The sequence below is a fragment of the Castanea sativa genome, chromosome 7 (genome assembly GCF_040712315.1).
Source record: "Castanea sativa cultivar Marrone di Chiusa Pesio chromosome 7, ASM4071231v1".
Classification (NCBI taxonomy): domain Eukaryota; kingdom Viridiplantae; phylum Streptophyta; class Magnoliopsida; order Fagales; family Fagaceae; genus Castanea; species Castanea sativa.
Genome location: NC_134019.1, coordinates 22,831 through 42,227, shown reverse-complemented (window position 1 = coordinate 42,227; position 19,397 = coordinate 22,831). Strand labels below are relative to the sequence as shown.

At 34.8% G+C, this 19,397-nt stretch overlaps 2 pseudogenes; both read right to left on the bottom strand.

Moving 5' to 3' along the window:
* Window positions 1–7,051: 7,051 nt before the first annotated feature.
* LOC142643107 (uncharacterized) lies at window positions 7,052–8,697 on the bottom strand (annotated as a pseudogene).
* A 6,640-nt stretch (window positions 8,698–15,337) lies between these two features.
* On the bottom strand, window positions 15,338–17,755 carry LOC142643106 (putative LRR receptor-like serine/threonine-protein kinase At3g47570; annotated as a pseudogene).
* Between the last annotated feature and the right edge of the window lie 1,642 nt (window positions 17,756–19,397).

Here is a 19,397-nt window from a genome sequence, read left to right as displayed (position 1 = left end):
TTCTGAAGTTTCAAAGAGGTCCTCAAGTCCAACACTTTTGCCATCACTATGAAATCCGAAGACACACTAGACCTAATTGCTATAAATTGCATGCATTGAAGAAGGTAGATTCTCAAAGGCTAAGAGGACAAGGAAAGGGGAGTTGGAATGCCAAGAAATCAAAAGAACAAGAAGTCGATCCCGGTATTGGTGATGTGATGAAAATGATAGATACCATCACTTCTTGTTTGGCAAACTTCACCCAAAGGTTTGAGAATCATAATTCAAATACCCAATCCTCTAGGGATATCATCCCAAATGCACATGCCGTGTGGGTGAAGAAGGGTACACATGCATAAGCATTAGACCATGCCCATGCATCAATTTTTTCGATATGTTGTGACTTTGGTTGGTTGTTTGCTTATGTTTTTCCGTTTTAGAATTTTTTTTTTCAAGTTTGTTTTGTACTTGTTGTTTTTGTTGATCTTAATTTTCATGTTCTGTTTTTGAGTGAGTCGAAAAATTCAAAAACCCATAACAATTGAAAAATCTCCAAAAATTTTGATCGCTTGTATTGTGTATATCACATAAGAGTTTGGCCTAGTACCTTCGTACTAATGGCGTAGTGCATTTACGAGCTTAGCTTGTTATGTATGCACATTTTCTAAGTGTGAGCGACATCTAGAAATCTACATTTGAATATCATAAATAGATCTTCAAGCTTGTTATGAATGATTGGTCAATAGATTTGCTTGATCTTGATAAATGCGTAGACTTGTGTCTATATATCTCCTCACATTTTCTTTTTCAAGAGCTCTACAAATGTCAATCTTGAAAAGAGAACTTTAAGCTGAAAAAGCCATCACACATACTAGTATTTGACTAGGAAAAAGGGAAAGCGATTTGTACTAAATGGTATGGTGCCAAAGCCAAGGGCTAAATTGTCAAAGTTATCTTAAAATTTTTATGGCATCACTTCTTAAAAATTTGAGTTGTTTTTTATCAAAAGTATGTAAATGGAAGCAAAAAAAAAAAAAAAAAAAAAGCTTTCAATCAAGTGTAATCACATTGGTGAGGGGTTATATATGTTCATTTCTACAAGTGAGATAGGTCACTTGACTTCGTATTAGTCATGTATGACTTGATTAAATTGATCATTGAAATTTCATACTAGACTAAAGACTAGTTCCTACTTGATCCACACACACAATACACAAGTCTATTGTTCAACGAATGCTTTTTTCATTTGTGTGATTGTACGTGTATAAATGTGATGTGTATACTCAATTGCTTGTCGATCAAACCCAAAAAGATTTGTGAGTATTTTATATGTTTTTGAAAGTGTTTTTATGCTTTTGTGTTTAGAGTTTTTGTTAATATTGCATATTTCATGTTTTTAACAAAAAACTCCTTTAGAGGCATTTTCGCGAGAAGCTTGGCGAGTTAGCTCTTCTCGTGAAAATGAGGATGAAAAAAATTGACACCAAAATTCAAACAGAAACTTTCGCGACTGTCTCGCAAGATAATTTTACTCACGAAAAATTTATGTGCTTCAGTGGCATTTTTCGCGAGAAGATTACCCGCGAAAAACGCGTGTTTTTAGTTTTTTAAAGGGCTGAACATGACAGTTTTTCAAACTCACACCCCTTGCCTCCCTCGAGTCTCTCTTAACCCTAAACCAATTTTCTCTCAAAAACTCAAGTGCAATCTACTCTATGTCTTCGCTAAGGTAAGTTTCATCATTCTTTTATCTTCAATTCCTTAGATTAAGCCTTAGATTCTAGGTTTTCATGAGTTAGGTATATGTTTGAAAAGGTTGGGAAAATTTATTTTTGTGCAAAACATTTTCGATTTTCTTGATTGGGCTCTGTCCCATTTGCTTTGATTGTGTTTGTGTTGGCCCCTTGTGGCATTCTAACATGTATTTAGGCATATTTTACAAATGTTCATGCATTGTTTACATGTTAGTTGTGTTTATGCATATTAGGTGTTTGATAAAATGCCCAAATGGCATTTTGGTGTTGTTTTGGACTCCGATGAGTACCAAACTTTAGGGATTACCATGATTATGCATGTTTATCATGTTTTTATCATTGGTTGTGTATTTTACACACTTTAACCCAAGTGTGCTTAGTCATGCCTTGATTATGCATCACATATGCACACCACATACACACTTGATGCACACACATATTCACTTGTCATGTTTGCATATCACTCATTTTAGATAAGTCTTGCTACATGTTTAGCAATTACAACATGATCTTGTGATGTTGTTTATGTTCTTTTTAGGACTTTGTGGTTGTTTTATGGACTAACTTGGTACTAATCAAGTTTGTGTTCTTGTTTTGTGTTTTGTACTTGTCTCTTTGTGTTTGTAACTGTCTTTACAAATGTCTCCTATTAAGCAATCGACCTCAAAGAAGTCAACAAAGGATCAACACTCTGACTTGGAAAATTTCCGAAGCATTGAGGCAGACATGGCCTACAACGACTTCTACAAAAGGGCCCCGATCATCATGGAAAAGGTTGTAGCAATGGAAACCCCTGAAAACACTTTCATTTTGGGAGTGTTTAAAGAACGGACAAGGACAAAGCTGCTGAACCCAGTGAGGAATGTCTATGCTGACATCATAAGGGAATTCTTTGCAAATGCCTTTATGGAAGAGGGTCTCATAAATTGTTGGCTGAAGGGGAGAGAATTTTCTGTCACAAGGGAATCTATCCAAGAGATATTGGAAGTTTGTTCACCATCTCAACAACTTTATATCCAATATGATGATAGATTGGACTCTCTTGTACCCATTGTGGAACTCCTTGGTGGTGATCTTAAAATAAGGCGCTGAACACTGTTCCTTTCACCCTGGAGATGAGAACATTGGCTTGCATAATGGTCCACAATCTCTACCCGGTGAAGAACTTGACCACCTTGTTCGGACCAAGAGCCATTTTCCTGCTTAATCTCTTCACACACAAGGAGATCGACATTTGCAGTCACATTTTCTACCTCTTCACCAAATGCATCACCAAAAGGAACTCGAGACTGGTCTTTCCATTTCCAAGTCTCGCCATGGCTCTTATAGCAAGAGCAAGAGTGAAGATTCTAAGTGGTCTTCCCGTGATGCCAAGGGATTATCCGATTAGTGCTCAAACCATGACCCGAAGCGAATCCCATATCACTGGACCATCTGTTTGTATTTCTCAAATTCCAAGGGATAATGTTGAGGAAGAAGGTGGAGACATGGAGGAAGAGAAAGATAGGTTCACATTAGCCCCGAAGGGCTCTGCATAACCCTCTTCCCAAGCACGTGCATGGGCACGCGTTTACCTTGATCATCCCATTGCATGAGTTAAGCAGATGTATGGTATGCTAGAATCTCATGTGCAAAACCCCTCGACTCAGATTACCTACATCGAAGGCCAAATCACTGCACTCTCGTCTCAGATTGATGACATGATGATGGAGCAGCAGCGGTAGCAGCAGGATGGCTCCGATGCCGAGTCCGAGCAGTTCTAGCCTCTTTGGCCATTTCGGTCAAAAAGGGGGAAAAGTTTGAGGGGGAGCTGCACAGTTTGAGGGGGAGAATAGCATAGCATAGCATATCATAGAATATTGGTTTATTTTGTAGTGGTTTAGTAGTTTACTTTCATTTACCTTTTAAAAGTTTTTATAACTTATGGATATTTACATTGCTTTCTTTTAAAGCTTTAAAGTACTTCAGTTTAAATTTCAATTTATCTTTAGTACTTTGTTTTTGCATCTTTGCTTTGTAGCTTTTTAAGTACTTTTAGATTATGTTGCATTATTTTTAGTACTCCACAATTGTGCCCTTGTTGGATCTTGTATCCTTGATGCAAATACCTTAGTGTTTTGCATTAGTTGTGTGTTGGACATGCAATTGATTTGAGTGTTGTTCTTAATTGCATTGCGTGTCTGGATGATCATTTACTAGATAAATGTTCATTGTAGTCATTCTTTAATGACTGTTCTTGTTTGATCAAGTTATGCTTCATAGACTATATCTTGTTTAATACCTTGATCGCATTTTACTTGTTCCTATACGTACCTTGTATTCAACTTGTCATAAGCTTAATGAAAGTTTTGTTTGTGTGCGAGTGTTTCAGGACACAGGTGTATACGGTGCAAGTGCTTCATAGCTTCTAGAATTAGGTGTGAGTGAGTTTTGTCATTGTTTCTTAACTCACGTTTAAGTCTAGAGTTTGTTTTAGGGGTTTTGTCACAGAATAGCCAAAAGGAGAGATTGTAAAGTTGTTATTTACAACTATTTTGTGTTGGCTTTAATTCTGTACGAAATTTGATTGTAATTTTGTTCAATCATTTTTCCCTGTATTTTATGTGGGATTTTATTGATTTTGTCATTTGTGCTCTACCATGTCTTCACCCACAATATATATACCCTCATTATCCACATATTGTAAGGAGTGCTTTTCAGAGAAAAAACCCTAGTATACACACTTGAGAGTTAGAGATTGTCATACCCACAATCATCTACACATTTCCTTGTGGTTTTTTTCTACTCCTACTCCTACCTCTCCATATCCAAATCCTTGATAGGTTGATAGCCCAAACACTTGCCACACCCAATCTGAGTGTAAAGTGAGGTTTTGGTGCTGCAGAGAAGCATTGGAAGAAGCCAATCGTTGGCGGATGCAATCGGGGCTGAATTGCGTGATCTGGGAAAGCTAGAAATGACAAGGCTTCGTCAATTCAGCTGGTAGCAAGAGCTTGGAGGGTCTTTTGTTATTCGTGTGCTCCAAGTTATTCTTTAGTGGATCGATTTACCGCTTGGAGGGCGGTGGAGAGGTTTGTCGCTGAATTCTTCCATTTTCTCTTCGATAACGTGTCTTGATGTTATCTTGTGTTTGCATTCTTCTTCTCTACTCTTTTAGCTTTCATTTTATTGTTGATATTTGATGAATATGACTTAGAGTAGTTTTATTTTTTTGTTTGCTCGCATTTACTCTTATTTCGCATTTAGTTTAAGTTAGAGTAAAAATAACCGAGCCATAACTTTTAATTAGGGGTCTAAACAAGCTCTAGTGTATTCACACAAATTCGAGCTTTCAAAAATGACAACTCACACAACAAATTGTATCCAAAATTTTAGATATTCACAAGATATCTTGGCTGATTTTACTCTTCCAATCCTTCCAAAATCTCTCCTATATTTTATTTTCTTCTTTTCTGATATGATTTTAGGGAGTCAGCCTCACCCAAAAAAAGGGTGGGAGGGTATGGTTTCCTACCAATCACCTCTCCCAAACCTTGCAAAAGTGGGTGCTTTATGCACTTGGTACTACCTTTTCTGATATCATTTAATTTCCTCCTGTTTGTCTGACTTTTAGCTATTAGGTTTGTATTGTTTGTTCCTATTTTTCTTCTTAAGAACCGGAAAAAGAAGAGAAGCAAAAAGATAAGGGATGAATCCATATGTTATAGAAACTCACAAGCCAATTCCTTTACCCCCAGTAGCTAGGGTGTCAATTTTTAAAAAACCAGAGCAAACAGAAAATTGCAAAGGTAAAAGATTTTAAGATTAGACTGGGGTTCAAATAATTAATTACAATTTAAATAGGATAAATTTGTAAAAATTAGCCATGTTGACCAAAACTATACCTAAAGAAATTTAGAAAATCTTTGAAAGATACTTTCACAACTTATATAGGAAATATATTGAACCTCATGAAGCAGAGGACGCTTTCCTTAGGTGCCAAAACTTATTGCGATTTGAGATGAAAAAGAAAAAAGAAAAAAAGAAGCCATAATACTAAATCATAAATAAGCAAACTAATAGGATAAGTGTAATTAATCCTTCAAGTACAAAAGAATAGTTTCATAAAGAAACAGAATTCCAAGTTTCACATTGTAACATCACAAAAAAGTAACAACCACAATAGATTAAATCTAAAGAAATATAAAGAGAGCTGATCATAACTTACAAAATCAAAAGCACAGGCCTTTTCTTAATAGCAGCACATTCACATGCAAAAGAACACTTCTTAAATCACAAATATATTCAGCAAAGAAAGAACCAAAACATCAATCATAAACACCACGTTCAATAAAATGATGCCGCACTGTCTCACAAATGTTGGAAAGTACTCATTTATTATTTGGTTAACAACTGCAATAACTCAAATGACCAATTTAAAATCAACCCCAAACTTCTGGTGTGTAAAATGCATTTTAGCCTATTTTGTTTTTTTTTTTTTCCACAGTTTCATTCTAACTTTACAACTGCTCATATCTACAATCTTTATGTTTATATTTATATTTATTATTATTGTCCCATTGCCTACAAGATGTGGACAACAGTGTTTTGTTTATTTGAATTCCAATGAGTTATGCCAAGAGGGTTATTGATATGTTTGCAGCTTGGCAGGGTTCTTTTGGAAGGCATAGGAATATAGCCTTCAGGAAGGCTATGCCACATTGCATCTTGTAGTGTCTTTGGCAAAAACAAAACGCCAGAATTTTTGAGGGATGTGAACGGTCTATCCTTGAAGTTGAAGCCTTCTTCTCTTGTACCTTGTTAGATTGGAGTGTTTTTCTTCATTCTTCTCCTTGTTTTCTCTTTTAGATATGTTCGATCACTATAGTTTGAGAGTTTGATTGAACTTCATCGTGAGAACATTCCCGATATACTAATTATTATTATTATTATTATTATTATTATTATTACAACTACTACTATTATTATTATTATTATTATTATTTGGCAATGCAATGGAAGAGATCCAAAGCCTAAGACCTCTAGCATTGGATGAATTCCATTTCTTCGAAGGAGTTTGAAGACTCGTGCACATTTTAAGTAATAACTTTCTTTCAAATTTGTCTAAAATACGCCTAATATCAAGTGAGAGGCTTCCTCACAATATCCTATTCGGACGCTCCTTGTATAAGGCCATATGCTTCCTGTGAATAGTTGCTGCCTAAAATAGTTATCAGTGTGACAAATTCTATTCATGAAAAATGAATTTTTCAGATTGTGTATCTCTCAATTGAAAAATCTTCCTCATTATGTTCAGATACCATGCAATTGAGAAAGAAAAATATGACTATAAAAATGGTTACACCATTATGACTCCTCCAACATGAACAACCAGAATCTAATAATCTAATTAAATGTCTGAGAGCTCACCTCAATGTCAGCCATGTTGGACATACAGAAGCTGCCAACGAGTTCCATCCAGAAAGTTCTCGCTTCATACCCTGGCTAATCATCTCCTCAAACACAAAACAGCTTCGTATTGCCTGCCCACAATGCAAAGACCCCTGATAAGTAGATTTAAGTATCAACACAAGGCCAATATAATTTTATTAACATCTCCTGCAACACTTGACTTGCTTCAAGATATCTACTTTCACAACAGAACCCATCAATTACAATGCTGTAAGTTTCCTTGTCTACATTGCAACCCAATTTCTTAGCCATATTCTTCAAATACCCAACAGCAAGCATTGATTTCCTCTCATTACACAATCCTTTCAGCACAATATTATATGCCATAACATTTGGTACACAGTTTCCCTCCATTTCCTCTTCAATTACCTTCACCGCTGCATCAACATTCCCTCCCCTACACAGGGCTGCAACCTTGGCTTCATAAATTAAGTTTGTTGGCCTAAATCCTCTTTCTTTCGTTTGAATGATAACTTTGTTAGCTTCACTAATCTTACCTTCATTGTAAAGTTCAATAGCCATAGCACTATAACTAGCCAAACTGGGAATCCCACCTCTGATCAAAGCCCCATTAATCAAGCGCTTGTTGCCTTCTATATCTTCACCACTACTACATGGACTGAGATCAAGATGCTGGAAACAGCGCTTAGGAGCCTTCAGCCCCTTCCTTAAAATCTTACCAAGAATTTCCACAGCCTCTTCAACTTGCCGATTATCACATTAAGCAAATAACAAGGTTCTATAGACTACAATATCCTCACATGCCACTTCTTTTGCTTCCTTTGGCTCAGGTGCCAATGTTTTAAAACCAGACCAAACAACCAGTCTAAAAAGATTATTTAAACTGGGATGACATCATAACTAAGCTAATGATTAGTTAAATTAAAAATAAATTTGTATTAATAGCAATGATAACTAAAAAAATTTTTTAGAAATTAAAATCATTTTTAAACAAACTTTCACAACTTTTATAAGAAACATAGTCAGAAGGAAGTGAGAGCAGCTGTTAAAAGATATAATCTCTAAGCTTTTTGCGTAGTTGAAATGGTTAAGGCTGAGAAGGCTTTATGAATTAAAGATTGCATTGTTCGTAGTTGGGGATTCATTGTGAAATCACTATGGTTAAGGGGCAGTCTTTTTCTGCTTCTTTCATTTATGATTCCAATAATGAAGATACTAGAACCCTACAATGGTCTGATTTATGTAACCTGAAATGTCTAGACAGGATGATCAATTTCTAGACAGGATGTTAGACAGAGTCTTTGTTAATTGTTATTGGTTTGACTGTCTTCCTCATACTAGGGTTGGATTCAATTTTCCAGTTGTTTCCGACTATGCTTCTGCTTATAATGTCATCAGTTATGGCACCAAGCCATTCAAGTTCTTTGATTTCTGGACAGATCATCCTAAGTTTCTTGCACCAGAAAGCAAGCAACAACTAAGGGAGCAGCGAATAGGGAGCATAAGAAAATAACTGAGCTGTTTGGAGCAAAGAAATTAATGGTGCTCCCATGTTTAGATTGTGCAGGAAGATGAAGTTGCTTAATGTTGAGCTGAAGAAGTTGAACCCGAAATTTTTTGGTGGTCTTCTGTTAAAAGTCCAAAAAGCTAGAGAAGATCTAGAGGATGTACAAAGAAGACTTCTCCTCCCAGGTCAGCAGGCACTATTACGGAAAGATGAGGAGAAGCTTCATTGTTTCATAGGTTCTACTGCTGGGCCCAAAACAGCATACTTCCATGGAATTCTGAAAGTTAGGAATGCAAAAAATCAAATTAGGTGATTATATGACTAAAAAGGAATGAGAGTGGAGGATCCTCATAGTTCAAGAGTTGACCATTAGTTTCTACCAGAAATTGCTTGGGTATCCTGCAAGGACAGATGAAAGAAAATTGGAGAGCCTTTCACAGCTCATACCAGATAGTATTCCTAAGCATAAAAGGCAAGTGCTTCAAAGGGATGTTACTGTTGATGAAATCAAGTGGTCTATAGTTCCAATGAAACGGGACAATGCCCTAAGTCCAGATGGCTATTCTGCTCATTTTTTTAAGCATGCGAGGAAGGTCAATAGAGAGGATATGCTTGCTGCTGACAACTCCTTTTCCTCAGGTAAACTATTCTGTGAGGTTAATTCCATGCTATATCCATAGTCCCTAAGGTCCCAAATCCTTCTAGAATGGGGAAATTTACACACATCTCTTGCTGCAGCATCATCTACAAATGTACAAAAATATTAGCTATCACATTAAAGTTGGCTTATTAGATGTTGTTAGTCCAGGTTATAGTATGGCGGAGACATCCTCTGGCAGGCTCATGAATTGGAAAATGAATATCATAAAGAAGATGGACCCGGTAGATGAGCTATTAAAGTATACCTCATGAAGGCCGATGCCTAGGAGGACTGGAAAATTATTCTGAGGTGCTTGTCTGCCTGTGGTATTCCTGAAAAATTTGTGCATTGAGTTGAGGTTTGCATCACTTCACCTAGCTTCTCTATTGTCTTTAATGGTAGTCTTGTGAGGTATTTCAAGGGTGGCAAAGGATTGAGACAGCTTGATCCTTTCTCCCCCTATTTGTTTGTTATTGCTATGGAGGCTTTAGGAAGCTCATGATGTCTAGGGCTATAAAAGCAGTAGGCTTCAAGTTTCATTCTAGATGTGAAAAGCTCCAGTTAACCATTTTATATTTTGGTGATAATAAGATCGTATTTACTAGTGCTGACCTAGGCTCTGCTAGCATCATAAAAAATGTGTTGGACGAATTCAAAATTCTTTCATGTCTTCAAGTTGATACCAGCAAGAGTGAAGCCTTCTTTAGTGGGGAATTTGGACGTACAAAGGTCAAGATATTATCTTGCTTGCAGTTTGTTGAAGCCCAACTGCATCTTAGATATTTAGGCTTGCATTTGATATCTAGAAAACTGTCTAGTAGTGACTGCAAGCTTATAATTGAAAAGATTTCAGCCAGAATAAATTCCTGGTGTGCCAGAAAACTTTATTTTGCAGGGAGGTTACAACTCATACAATCTATGCTTTGTGGTATACAAGTTTAGTGGACTAGTATCTTCATTCTTCAGTTAAAGTGTTCAAAGAGATCAAAAGGTGCTTCAACAGATTTTTATGGCAGGTGCTGAATCTATGGTCCCTAAAGTCAGAGTCGCATGAGATGTGGATTTCTCTCCTAAATCAGTAGGATTGGGGCTTAAAAAGTTCCAGGACTGGAATCGAACTGATGTTAGTAACCATATATGGAATCTCTTTATAGAGGCAGATTCCTTGTGATTTGCATGGGTGCATACCTACCTCTTAAAATGGCAAAAGCTTTTGGTATGTCCACATACCCAATAGTTGCGCATGGGGTTGGAGGAAGATATTAAAGCTTAGAGACATGATTAAACCTGCGTTTAGCCATTCTATTGGCAATGGAGTAAGAACCATACTTTGTCATGGTAACTGGTATTCTAAAAGTGAAGTTTGAATTCAGATTGGTATATGAAGCATTGAATAGTTTTGATGCAAGTCTCAAGTATTCTTCAAGAGGATAACTTGTTCGATCCCAAATTATCAAAAAAATAATATAAAAATAACTTGATCTACCCAACAGCTAGAATAGCAGGTGTTGATTCTGTTCACTGCATCCCCTCTAACTCTAGTACATTCTCATGTTGTTATGCTTAGAATAAGATTCAAGTTAAACATGAAATAGTAAATGGGGACAAACTGATTTAGCAACCACTTTGTATTCCTAAACACTCTTTTATCAGTTGGAGATGGCTTCTTAACCGGGGTATGAAGGTCATATCATGTGCTTGTTCTATGAAAACTTTATAGAGTTGTGATAATTTGTTCTTCGAGTGTTCTTTTCACTCGTTAAATTTGGAGCAATCTTATGCATTTGTGTCAGTTTCACCAATTAGCACGTTCTTGGGATTAAGTTCTCAAGTGGCTATCTACCATATATGGATTCAGAGAATTGCAAGGACATTCAATGGGAAGATTTTTTTTGCCAAAGAGCATTGCAACAGTGTATTTTGTTGTATAGAGCTTATCATGAGATAATATCTCACTTGATTCATTAAAGATAAACAAACAAATGTTTTCCAAGTTTCGCACTGTACCAACTTAATCTAAAACAAAATAAAGAGAGGAAATCATAAAAGCACTGCCTATTTCCAAAAGCAGAACATTCTCAAATAAAATGACAGTTCCTAAAGCACAAATAAATTCAGCAAAAAGAAAGAACAAAATGAGTGAGGCAGAGAGAGAAACATGGTTCTGAAGAATGGGGGGTCACGCAATTATTAGAATTACCGAACTTTGATTGTAATTTTGAGAAGAAGTCGAATGCTAGTGGCTACGGCTACAGAGAGACTACGGCACCGTCGGCGACAAAGAGATGATTAACCTCCGCACCGGTGTGATTCTTTCTTCTCGCAAAATCCTTCTTTTTTTCCTCTTCCCCGAAACATGCTATTGTTTTTAATTTCATTTCTCTTATTAGTAGGACTAGAATGGTCCGGTCTGGTTATTTAGGTTTTTTTTTTTTTAACTGATTAATTGTAAATTTGTAAGTGAAAACGTAAAGATATATATTGATCTTCCAAATTTTTTTTTTTTTATTTGGCACAATTTTAATAAATAAAAAATCTTGTTTTGATAATAAAAACAAAAAAAAAGTGAAGCCAATACAGGAAACTGAACTTTTTATGATTCCAATTTTGGCCCAATTCTCTTTTCTTACTTTTTTTTATTTTTTTTATTTGATAGTTAAATGATTTTTTTTCATGAATCTGTTGGTGTTAATTTACTTTTTTATTTTTTTAAAAAAAGAGATTAAATTTTGTAAATTTGTGATGTAAAGTTCATGTTTTACCCCCCAATACCAACATGATATATCATCTTATTACATATAAAAACTTGGATTTGTATTAAAAACACAAGAGTAGTTTAGACCTAAAATTAAAAAATTAGGGCTCGATTGATTTCACTTTAACTTAAACTAAGTGTGGAATAGAGTAAATGCAAGCGAACAACCAATACAACTATTCTAAGCTATATTCAACACAATACAACAGTAAAATGAAAGCTAAAAGAGTAGGGATGAGAGATACAAACACAAGATAACATGCTGATATGTTATCGAAGAGAAAACCGAAGAACTCGACAAAAAAACTCTCTGCCGCCCTCCAAGCGGTAAATTGATCCACTAGACAATAAGTTGGGATACACGAATAGCAAGAGACCTTCCAAGCCTAATCTACCTAGTGCACCTAAGCCCTACAATCTCCTACTCCAACAAGGCTTCTCAAAACCATGTCTTGTCTAGTTTTCCAGATCCCGCAATGCGCCCGATTGCATCCGTCAAAACTTGGCTTCTTCCAATGCTTCCCAGCAGCACCAAAACCTCACTAGACACTCAGTATGGGTGTGGTAAGTATTCGGGTTATCAACCTCTCAAGGATTTGGATATGGAGAGGTAGGAGTAGAGGAAAACCACAATGGATAGTGTAGAGAATTGTGGGTATGACAATCTCTCATTCTTAAGGGTTTGTGGCTAGGGTTTTCTCTCTGGAAAGCTCTCTACTCAATATGTGGGTAATGATGGTATATATAGTGTGCATGAGAATGTAATGGAGCAAATATGACAAAATAGCAAAATAGACTGTTTCGCAGGTATCTCACGAGAAGACCTTACCAGTAAGACACTCGCGAAAACCAGCTGTCACATCCATCATGACTCTTCGCATTCTAGTCATGTGCTGAGTACATGCTTCACTTTGTAGGAAAGCTACTTGCGAGCTACCCGCGAAAACTTCTTTTGTCTTTAATAGTTGCCTTGAGTCTTCACACTCTTTCTCTTACACACAACCCTTACAAATAAATCCCACATGAAATACAGGATACAAAAGATTGAACAAAGTTACAATCAAATTTGGCATGGAATTAAAGTCAACACAAAATAGTTGTTAATTACAACTTTACAACATATCTAAGAATAAGCACAACCATAAGCACACACAATCAATTCTAATACTCCTATACAAATCCAATCAAATTAGGAGTTTATTAAGATGTTACAAGGTGTGGTAGGATGTAATGAATTTTAAATAAAATATTAATGTAACAATCTCTTATTGGATGATGTAAAACATAAATTTTACACTTCATCCTTAACAAATTATAACTCTTTTAAAAAAACCAGTTTTCAATTTGGTGTCATTAAAATTTTCCCACCAACACTAATCAAGCAGACTAACATCGTAGACTTGTAGCACCTATAGCCTAGTGGTTTTACTATTTTGGAAACATATTCTTGGTCTCATCTTTACGAATCACAGGTAGGGAGTGTTCTTTTCCCACAACAACCACAAACGAGAGAGGAATAGTGCCATTTTTTTAAAATGAAATATTCCATCATAGAAGTCATGGTGTGAAGGGGACATTATTTTATTTTTATTTTTTTTATGCAAACCTTAAGGGGAGAGTGTCATTTTGTTAAACCTCGAAAGGAATTGGTATAATTTATCCGAAATAAAAAATAATAATTATAATACAAAAAGTATGAGTGTTTTGATTGGAAAGGCCAATGGCCAGATGTAATGATGGATTGATGGTTACAAGTAAGGGGTGTTCACCAAACCGCACCAAAACTGTTTGCAAAATGGCATAACTGCACCACACCGCAAATAACATTACACCATATCGCACTACATGGTCTAGTGCAGTTTGCAGTTTTATAATAAGAAAACGGCACCGCACCACACCATTTCTACATATTAAGGTAGTGTAGCATCCCTAGTGGAGGGAGATTGGGGATCAAAGAACAAAAATGAAGATCCATGATTGCTTAGTAAGAATGAGAGATTGAAAGAGAGAAGAAGATGAGTTATGATGATGATATGGGGTAGACTAGCCCTTATTGGCTCAGAGAAAGAAAGAAAGATTAACAAGAGTGAAAGAAAAAAATATAAACAATTGAAGAGAGAAAGATTTGAGAGTATGAAACAATGAAACAAAGAATGTCATACCTACCACCGCGCACTCTTGGTGCGGTGGTCACTCCATAAGTATAAATGCTTATGAGGTGTGGGGGGTAAGGGCCGTGATTCAAGTCTCAAAGAGGGAGCTTCACACACATATAGACTTAAATTAGGCTAGAGTAGAAATTCTATCTTAAAAAAAAAAAAAAAAATTTCATACCTAAACGAGAAAAGAGGATTCCTATCCACATAAAAACAAGCCAATCTACAGATTAACCTAACCAAACCTGCCATTTTAGCATGTCAAGTTTGGATTAACCATTTTTTTCAAATGCCCTAAAAACCCTCACTCATACTTATTTTTATTCTCTAAGATCAAGTTTAAATTTAATTTTGTTAGTTATATTCAACCCTCCTCTATTCATCACTCTTCCCATTTTGTCATGATTTCACCTTCTTCTTCTTTTATTATTTTAAGTAAAATAAATTATGCCAAGAGCCTTATAACTCAATTAGTTGGCACCTTCGAGTGTTTTCAATGGAAACATCTAGGGTTCAAATCTCCATTCTTCCGTTGTAACTATCAATTTTAAAATATATATATATATATATAAAATAAATTATTAAAGAATAAAAGAGGGAGAATACTTTCCTATTTAGCACAATAAGAGAGATATTGGACACAATGCTAGATCCCTCAAAGTTACATCTAGAAGCACAAGAAGCTCAGGAGTGAGCTAGCATATTGGCCTCAAGAAAAACATGCAAAACAAACCAAGAAAGAAGAGAAGATAAAATGGGGCTAATATCCTCCACTCAATATTGCTATAAAATTTCTCTCATAAGCTAGATGATGGATTTTTAATCTACAATACATGTTTTTGATGAATAACAAACACCATCTTGTTATTTATCGTATGTGATTTAACATGCTAAATTTGAGTTGACTCTTTTGTACCTAACTTTGAGTCATTGCATTGCCTATTACCATTACTATGTAAATTAATGCCTAAATATATAAGACAAATCCTTCATCATTAGTTCATTACTATGCTCATACATTGGTTCGAGCTAATCTACTTTAACAGGTTTTTTTTTTTAGGGAATAGCATAGCCTACAAAATATAATTAGCAAAAAGCACAAACAAGGACAAACTTTAGAATAATTTCCTGTTGTCAATCTTCTCTAACATTTTTTAGAAACTTTGATTTGATTTTTTGAGTGTTGTTATGACATCTCTCATGTTTATCCACTTTTCAGGGCCTTTGTTAAACAATCCATAGCCAATTGCATAATGGACAACCTACAATCCAGCTTAGCATTAAAATGCTCTTCACATTTCTTTAGCAAATTAGCATCTATAACTAAAATTACTAAAAGGGTTAGTGATTGTTTTACCCAACATTTTAGGTTCATTTCTCCAGCAAACGTTTCATGTGAGATTGCTCATTGTGAATGTTTCCATCAACAAAATGCTACAACTATATACGTCTTCACGTGTAAAAATGGTCTGTTGTGATCCTTACTTTATAAGTTTGATAAAATTTATTGTCAGAAAGTATCCAATACCTTCACTTGATGCTAAAAAGAAAAATTCTTCATTTTTTTTTGTTTTTGTTTTTTTTGTTTTTTTTTTTGGGATAGCTTTTTTGTGTGTGTATAAACATAAAATTGAATTATAAAGTAGAGACATCACCTAGTTCTATAACCAATAGTGGCCAATGTCATGGTTTGGGTCATTGAGTCTTCATCTCCTAACAATTTTGAAATGCCGAAGTCCCTCACATGTGCAAGCATATCTTTGTTTAGAAGACTATTGCTACGCCTCAAATCACAATGAACAACAGGTAAAGGACAACCATGATGGAGAAACACCAAAGATAATGCAACATTTATCATCATGTTCAATCTTTCGAGCATATCCAAGAAGTGGTTATGAGAATACAACAAATTCTTAAGGCTCCCCATGGGCATGTACTCTAGTACCAAAGCTTTAAAATTTGTACCACTATAGTTACCAATGATTTTCACAAGATTCTGGTGGTGAATTCTACACAATACATCACATTCAATCTCAAAACTCTTAAACCCTTCTTCTATTTTCAAATTAAAAACCTTTACTGTAGCACATTTGTTATCTGAAAGTGTCCTGTACACTCAACCAAGATTCCCTTTCCCAACTAAGTTACTTTCACTAAATCCATTTGTTACTCGTTCAAGTTCTAGGTATGTCATTCTTCTCCACGTTGCTAGAGGTAACAAATCTTCTTAACCTTTTTGTTTTACATGTTTCTTTCGGGATCTCATCAGATTAAATATGAGAACTTATCCAAGTATTGTTTCTATCATTGCTGGCAAAATATATCTTACTACAACTGTAGTGGCTATCTTTGATTATCCAACATTACTTTTGCTGTTTGGGTGGACCACACAATGCTTCATTTCCCACGAATGATTGAGCTGAGAATTGAGCAAAAACACCCCCATATGGAATTTCACCTTGTAATCTATTGCAAGACACATTGAAATATTTGAGGCATTTGAGTTCCATTAAAGACTTAGGAATTTCTCTAGACCAGTTGTTATCAGATAGATCCAAGCGTTCCATGCTTATCAACTTATCAAATGATTGGGGAATAGGACCTTGAAATTTCTTATATGCTACAGAAAAGTTTGCCAAAGACTGTAGGCCTCTAATAGTAGGAATGTCACCTGACAGTAGATTCCATGATTAGTTTGTGTGTTACATGCTCCAAAAGGATTGGATGACATGTTTATTTGCAGTATGTCTTAAAGACTCCAAAAGGATAAGGGTATGGAAGTCAACTGGTTGGAATCCAAGTACAACTTTTGAAGCTTAGAAAGACCTTCCCAACGTGTTGGTATTGGTCCAATTATGATTTAAAAATAATTCCACCAAGTTTCTCAAATGACAAATACCATTTGGGATGAATCCTTGCCATCTATTATGTTGAAGATACAAACCTTGGAGCTTTCTCATTCCTCTTATTGTAGTTGGAATAGGTCCAACCAATTCGTTGTCTTCTAGTGTAGGGCCATCAAGTTGCTTAAATTTGCAATCCATGTAGGAATGATGCATTTTATGTTGCAATTAAATGATACAAATTCTTCAAGAGAAGTAGAGAAATTTCCCATGGAATTGGAAGGGCAACATTTAATGGATTATCTGCTGGAACTATAGTTGTCAAATTTTTGTAGTTTGTCAAAGATGAAAGAAAACTTAGTTCTAGAGTTGAAGAATCTTTGGTCAAATAATTGTTAACTAAGTTGAGTCTCTCCAGATGCCTTAAATTTCACAAGTATTAGGAATAGAGCTAGAAATAGTTTGCACCCAACTCAAGTTCAGTAAGCATAGAAGCATTTGAGATGGAATTGTGGATAATTCCCTCCAGTTCAGTATTACATAGGTAAAGCACCTTAAGATTTGGAAGCCAATTGCTCGTGCTTGATGGAAGATGGCCGGAGAGCTGCTTCATGTATAGACTATAGACTAAAGACTTCAATCCTTGAGCTATATTGAAGATTGCATTTGGGATGATACCAATTAGACTGTTACTCTCACAATTTTCCATGCCAACACAATATTTAAATAAAATTATCATTTTATTTAATTCAAACTTAACAAGAAGTGAATCTTTATCTCTTTACATATAGAACCGAAACCTCTGAAACTCCCACAATATTTAAATAAAATTATCATTTTATTTAAATAAAATTATTTTTGTTTAGCTCAAATTTAACAATGAGTGAAACTCCATCTCTCTTTATATATAGAGTCGAAGCCTCTGAAACTCCCACAATTTTCTACATCAGCACAATATTTAAATCAAATTGTCATTTTATTTAAATAAAATTATTTTTGTTTAGTTCAAACTTAACAAGAAGTGAAATTTTATCTCTCTAACAAGTTCAACTTAAACTCAAACTCATCATCTTTTTAAAACAAAGTTATTTTTGTTTAATCTAAACTCAATAAGGAATGAAACTCTATCTCTCTAAGAAGTTCATCTTAAACTCAAACTTAAACGTTGATAATTTATTTCCAAATTTATGAGGTTAATCATGAAACTATAAAAGTAGTGCAAAACCCAATATTTTTTAAAAAAGTGATTTTCATCTCCATACAACTATTATCCATTCCCATACCCTAGTTACATGCCACATTACCCTTTAAGATAAGAAGAAATATACATGTTTCAGCAATATATAAGCCAAATCTGCCATTTATCCTCAAAAAAAAGAAAAAGAAAAAAAGAAAAAAAATAAGCAATATATAAGCCAATATGCATCAGGTTGCTTACTTTCATGGAGATCAGTACTTAAGAATAAGTAGGTTTTGAGTCAAATATATCATATGCATGGTTTGGGAATTGTTTGTGATGCCTCAAGCTTTGCAGTGTTGTAATATGCACTCAATAATTAAGTTGCGGCTTTTTTTTTTTTTGGATAATGAAACCTGAAAACTATATAGTTTGATGTAATGTAATGTATTCAAATAAATGAGCGACCGAAATATGTCTTTGGCGTTTTAATTTGAATGATATCTATGACTGTATTTGATTTTTTTTCATCGTTTAAAGTTTAGACCTATTAAAATTTAAAACTTATTTTCTATGAGTTTCTGTATTTTTTTTCTTTTTCTTATATTTCTCTTTTGAATAGTCATATATTTTTTAAATTGTTTCAATAACTTATTCTTTAATTATATATCTTTTTTGGTATTTTGGAAGTTTTAACATCTGAATTTGTATTAGTTTTTGCAATATTTGAAATATCTGAATTTTTTATTTATTTTATTGTTGATTCACCACCAATCTTCTCTCTCACAGGTACGTACCTTCTTTTCTCTTTCTTTCTCTCTTTGGAACACTCTGTATTTAAGTTTTTCTCTCTCACTCTTTGGGTTTTTAGTTTTGGTAGATATATTAGATTCTAATTGCTTCTTAATTTTTCTGCTCCTACTTAGAGTTTTGATTTTAGGTTTTTGAATTTCTTGATAACATCTGAAGTTGTCTAACAAAATTTTGTAAGTCATTACACATTCAAGCAATGTCTCTTCATCAAATTGTAACACAAATTGAAGTTATAAAAAAGCAAATCATGCAATTGTGTAGTTTTTTAATCAATTTAAAATTGTATAAAATTAATTTTAGTCTACCTCACAAATAAGTGGGTTCCCGTACATAGTACTGATTATCGACTAGTTTAAAATAA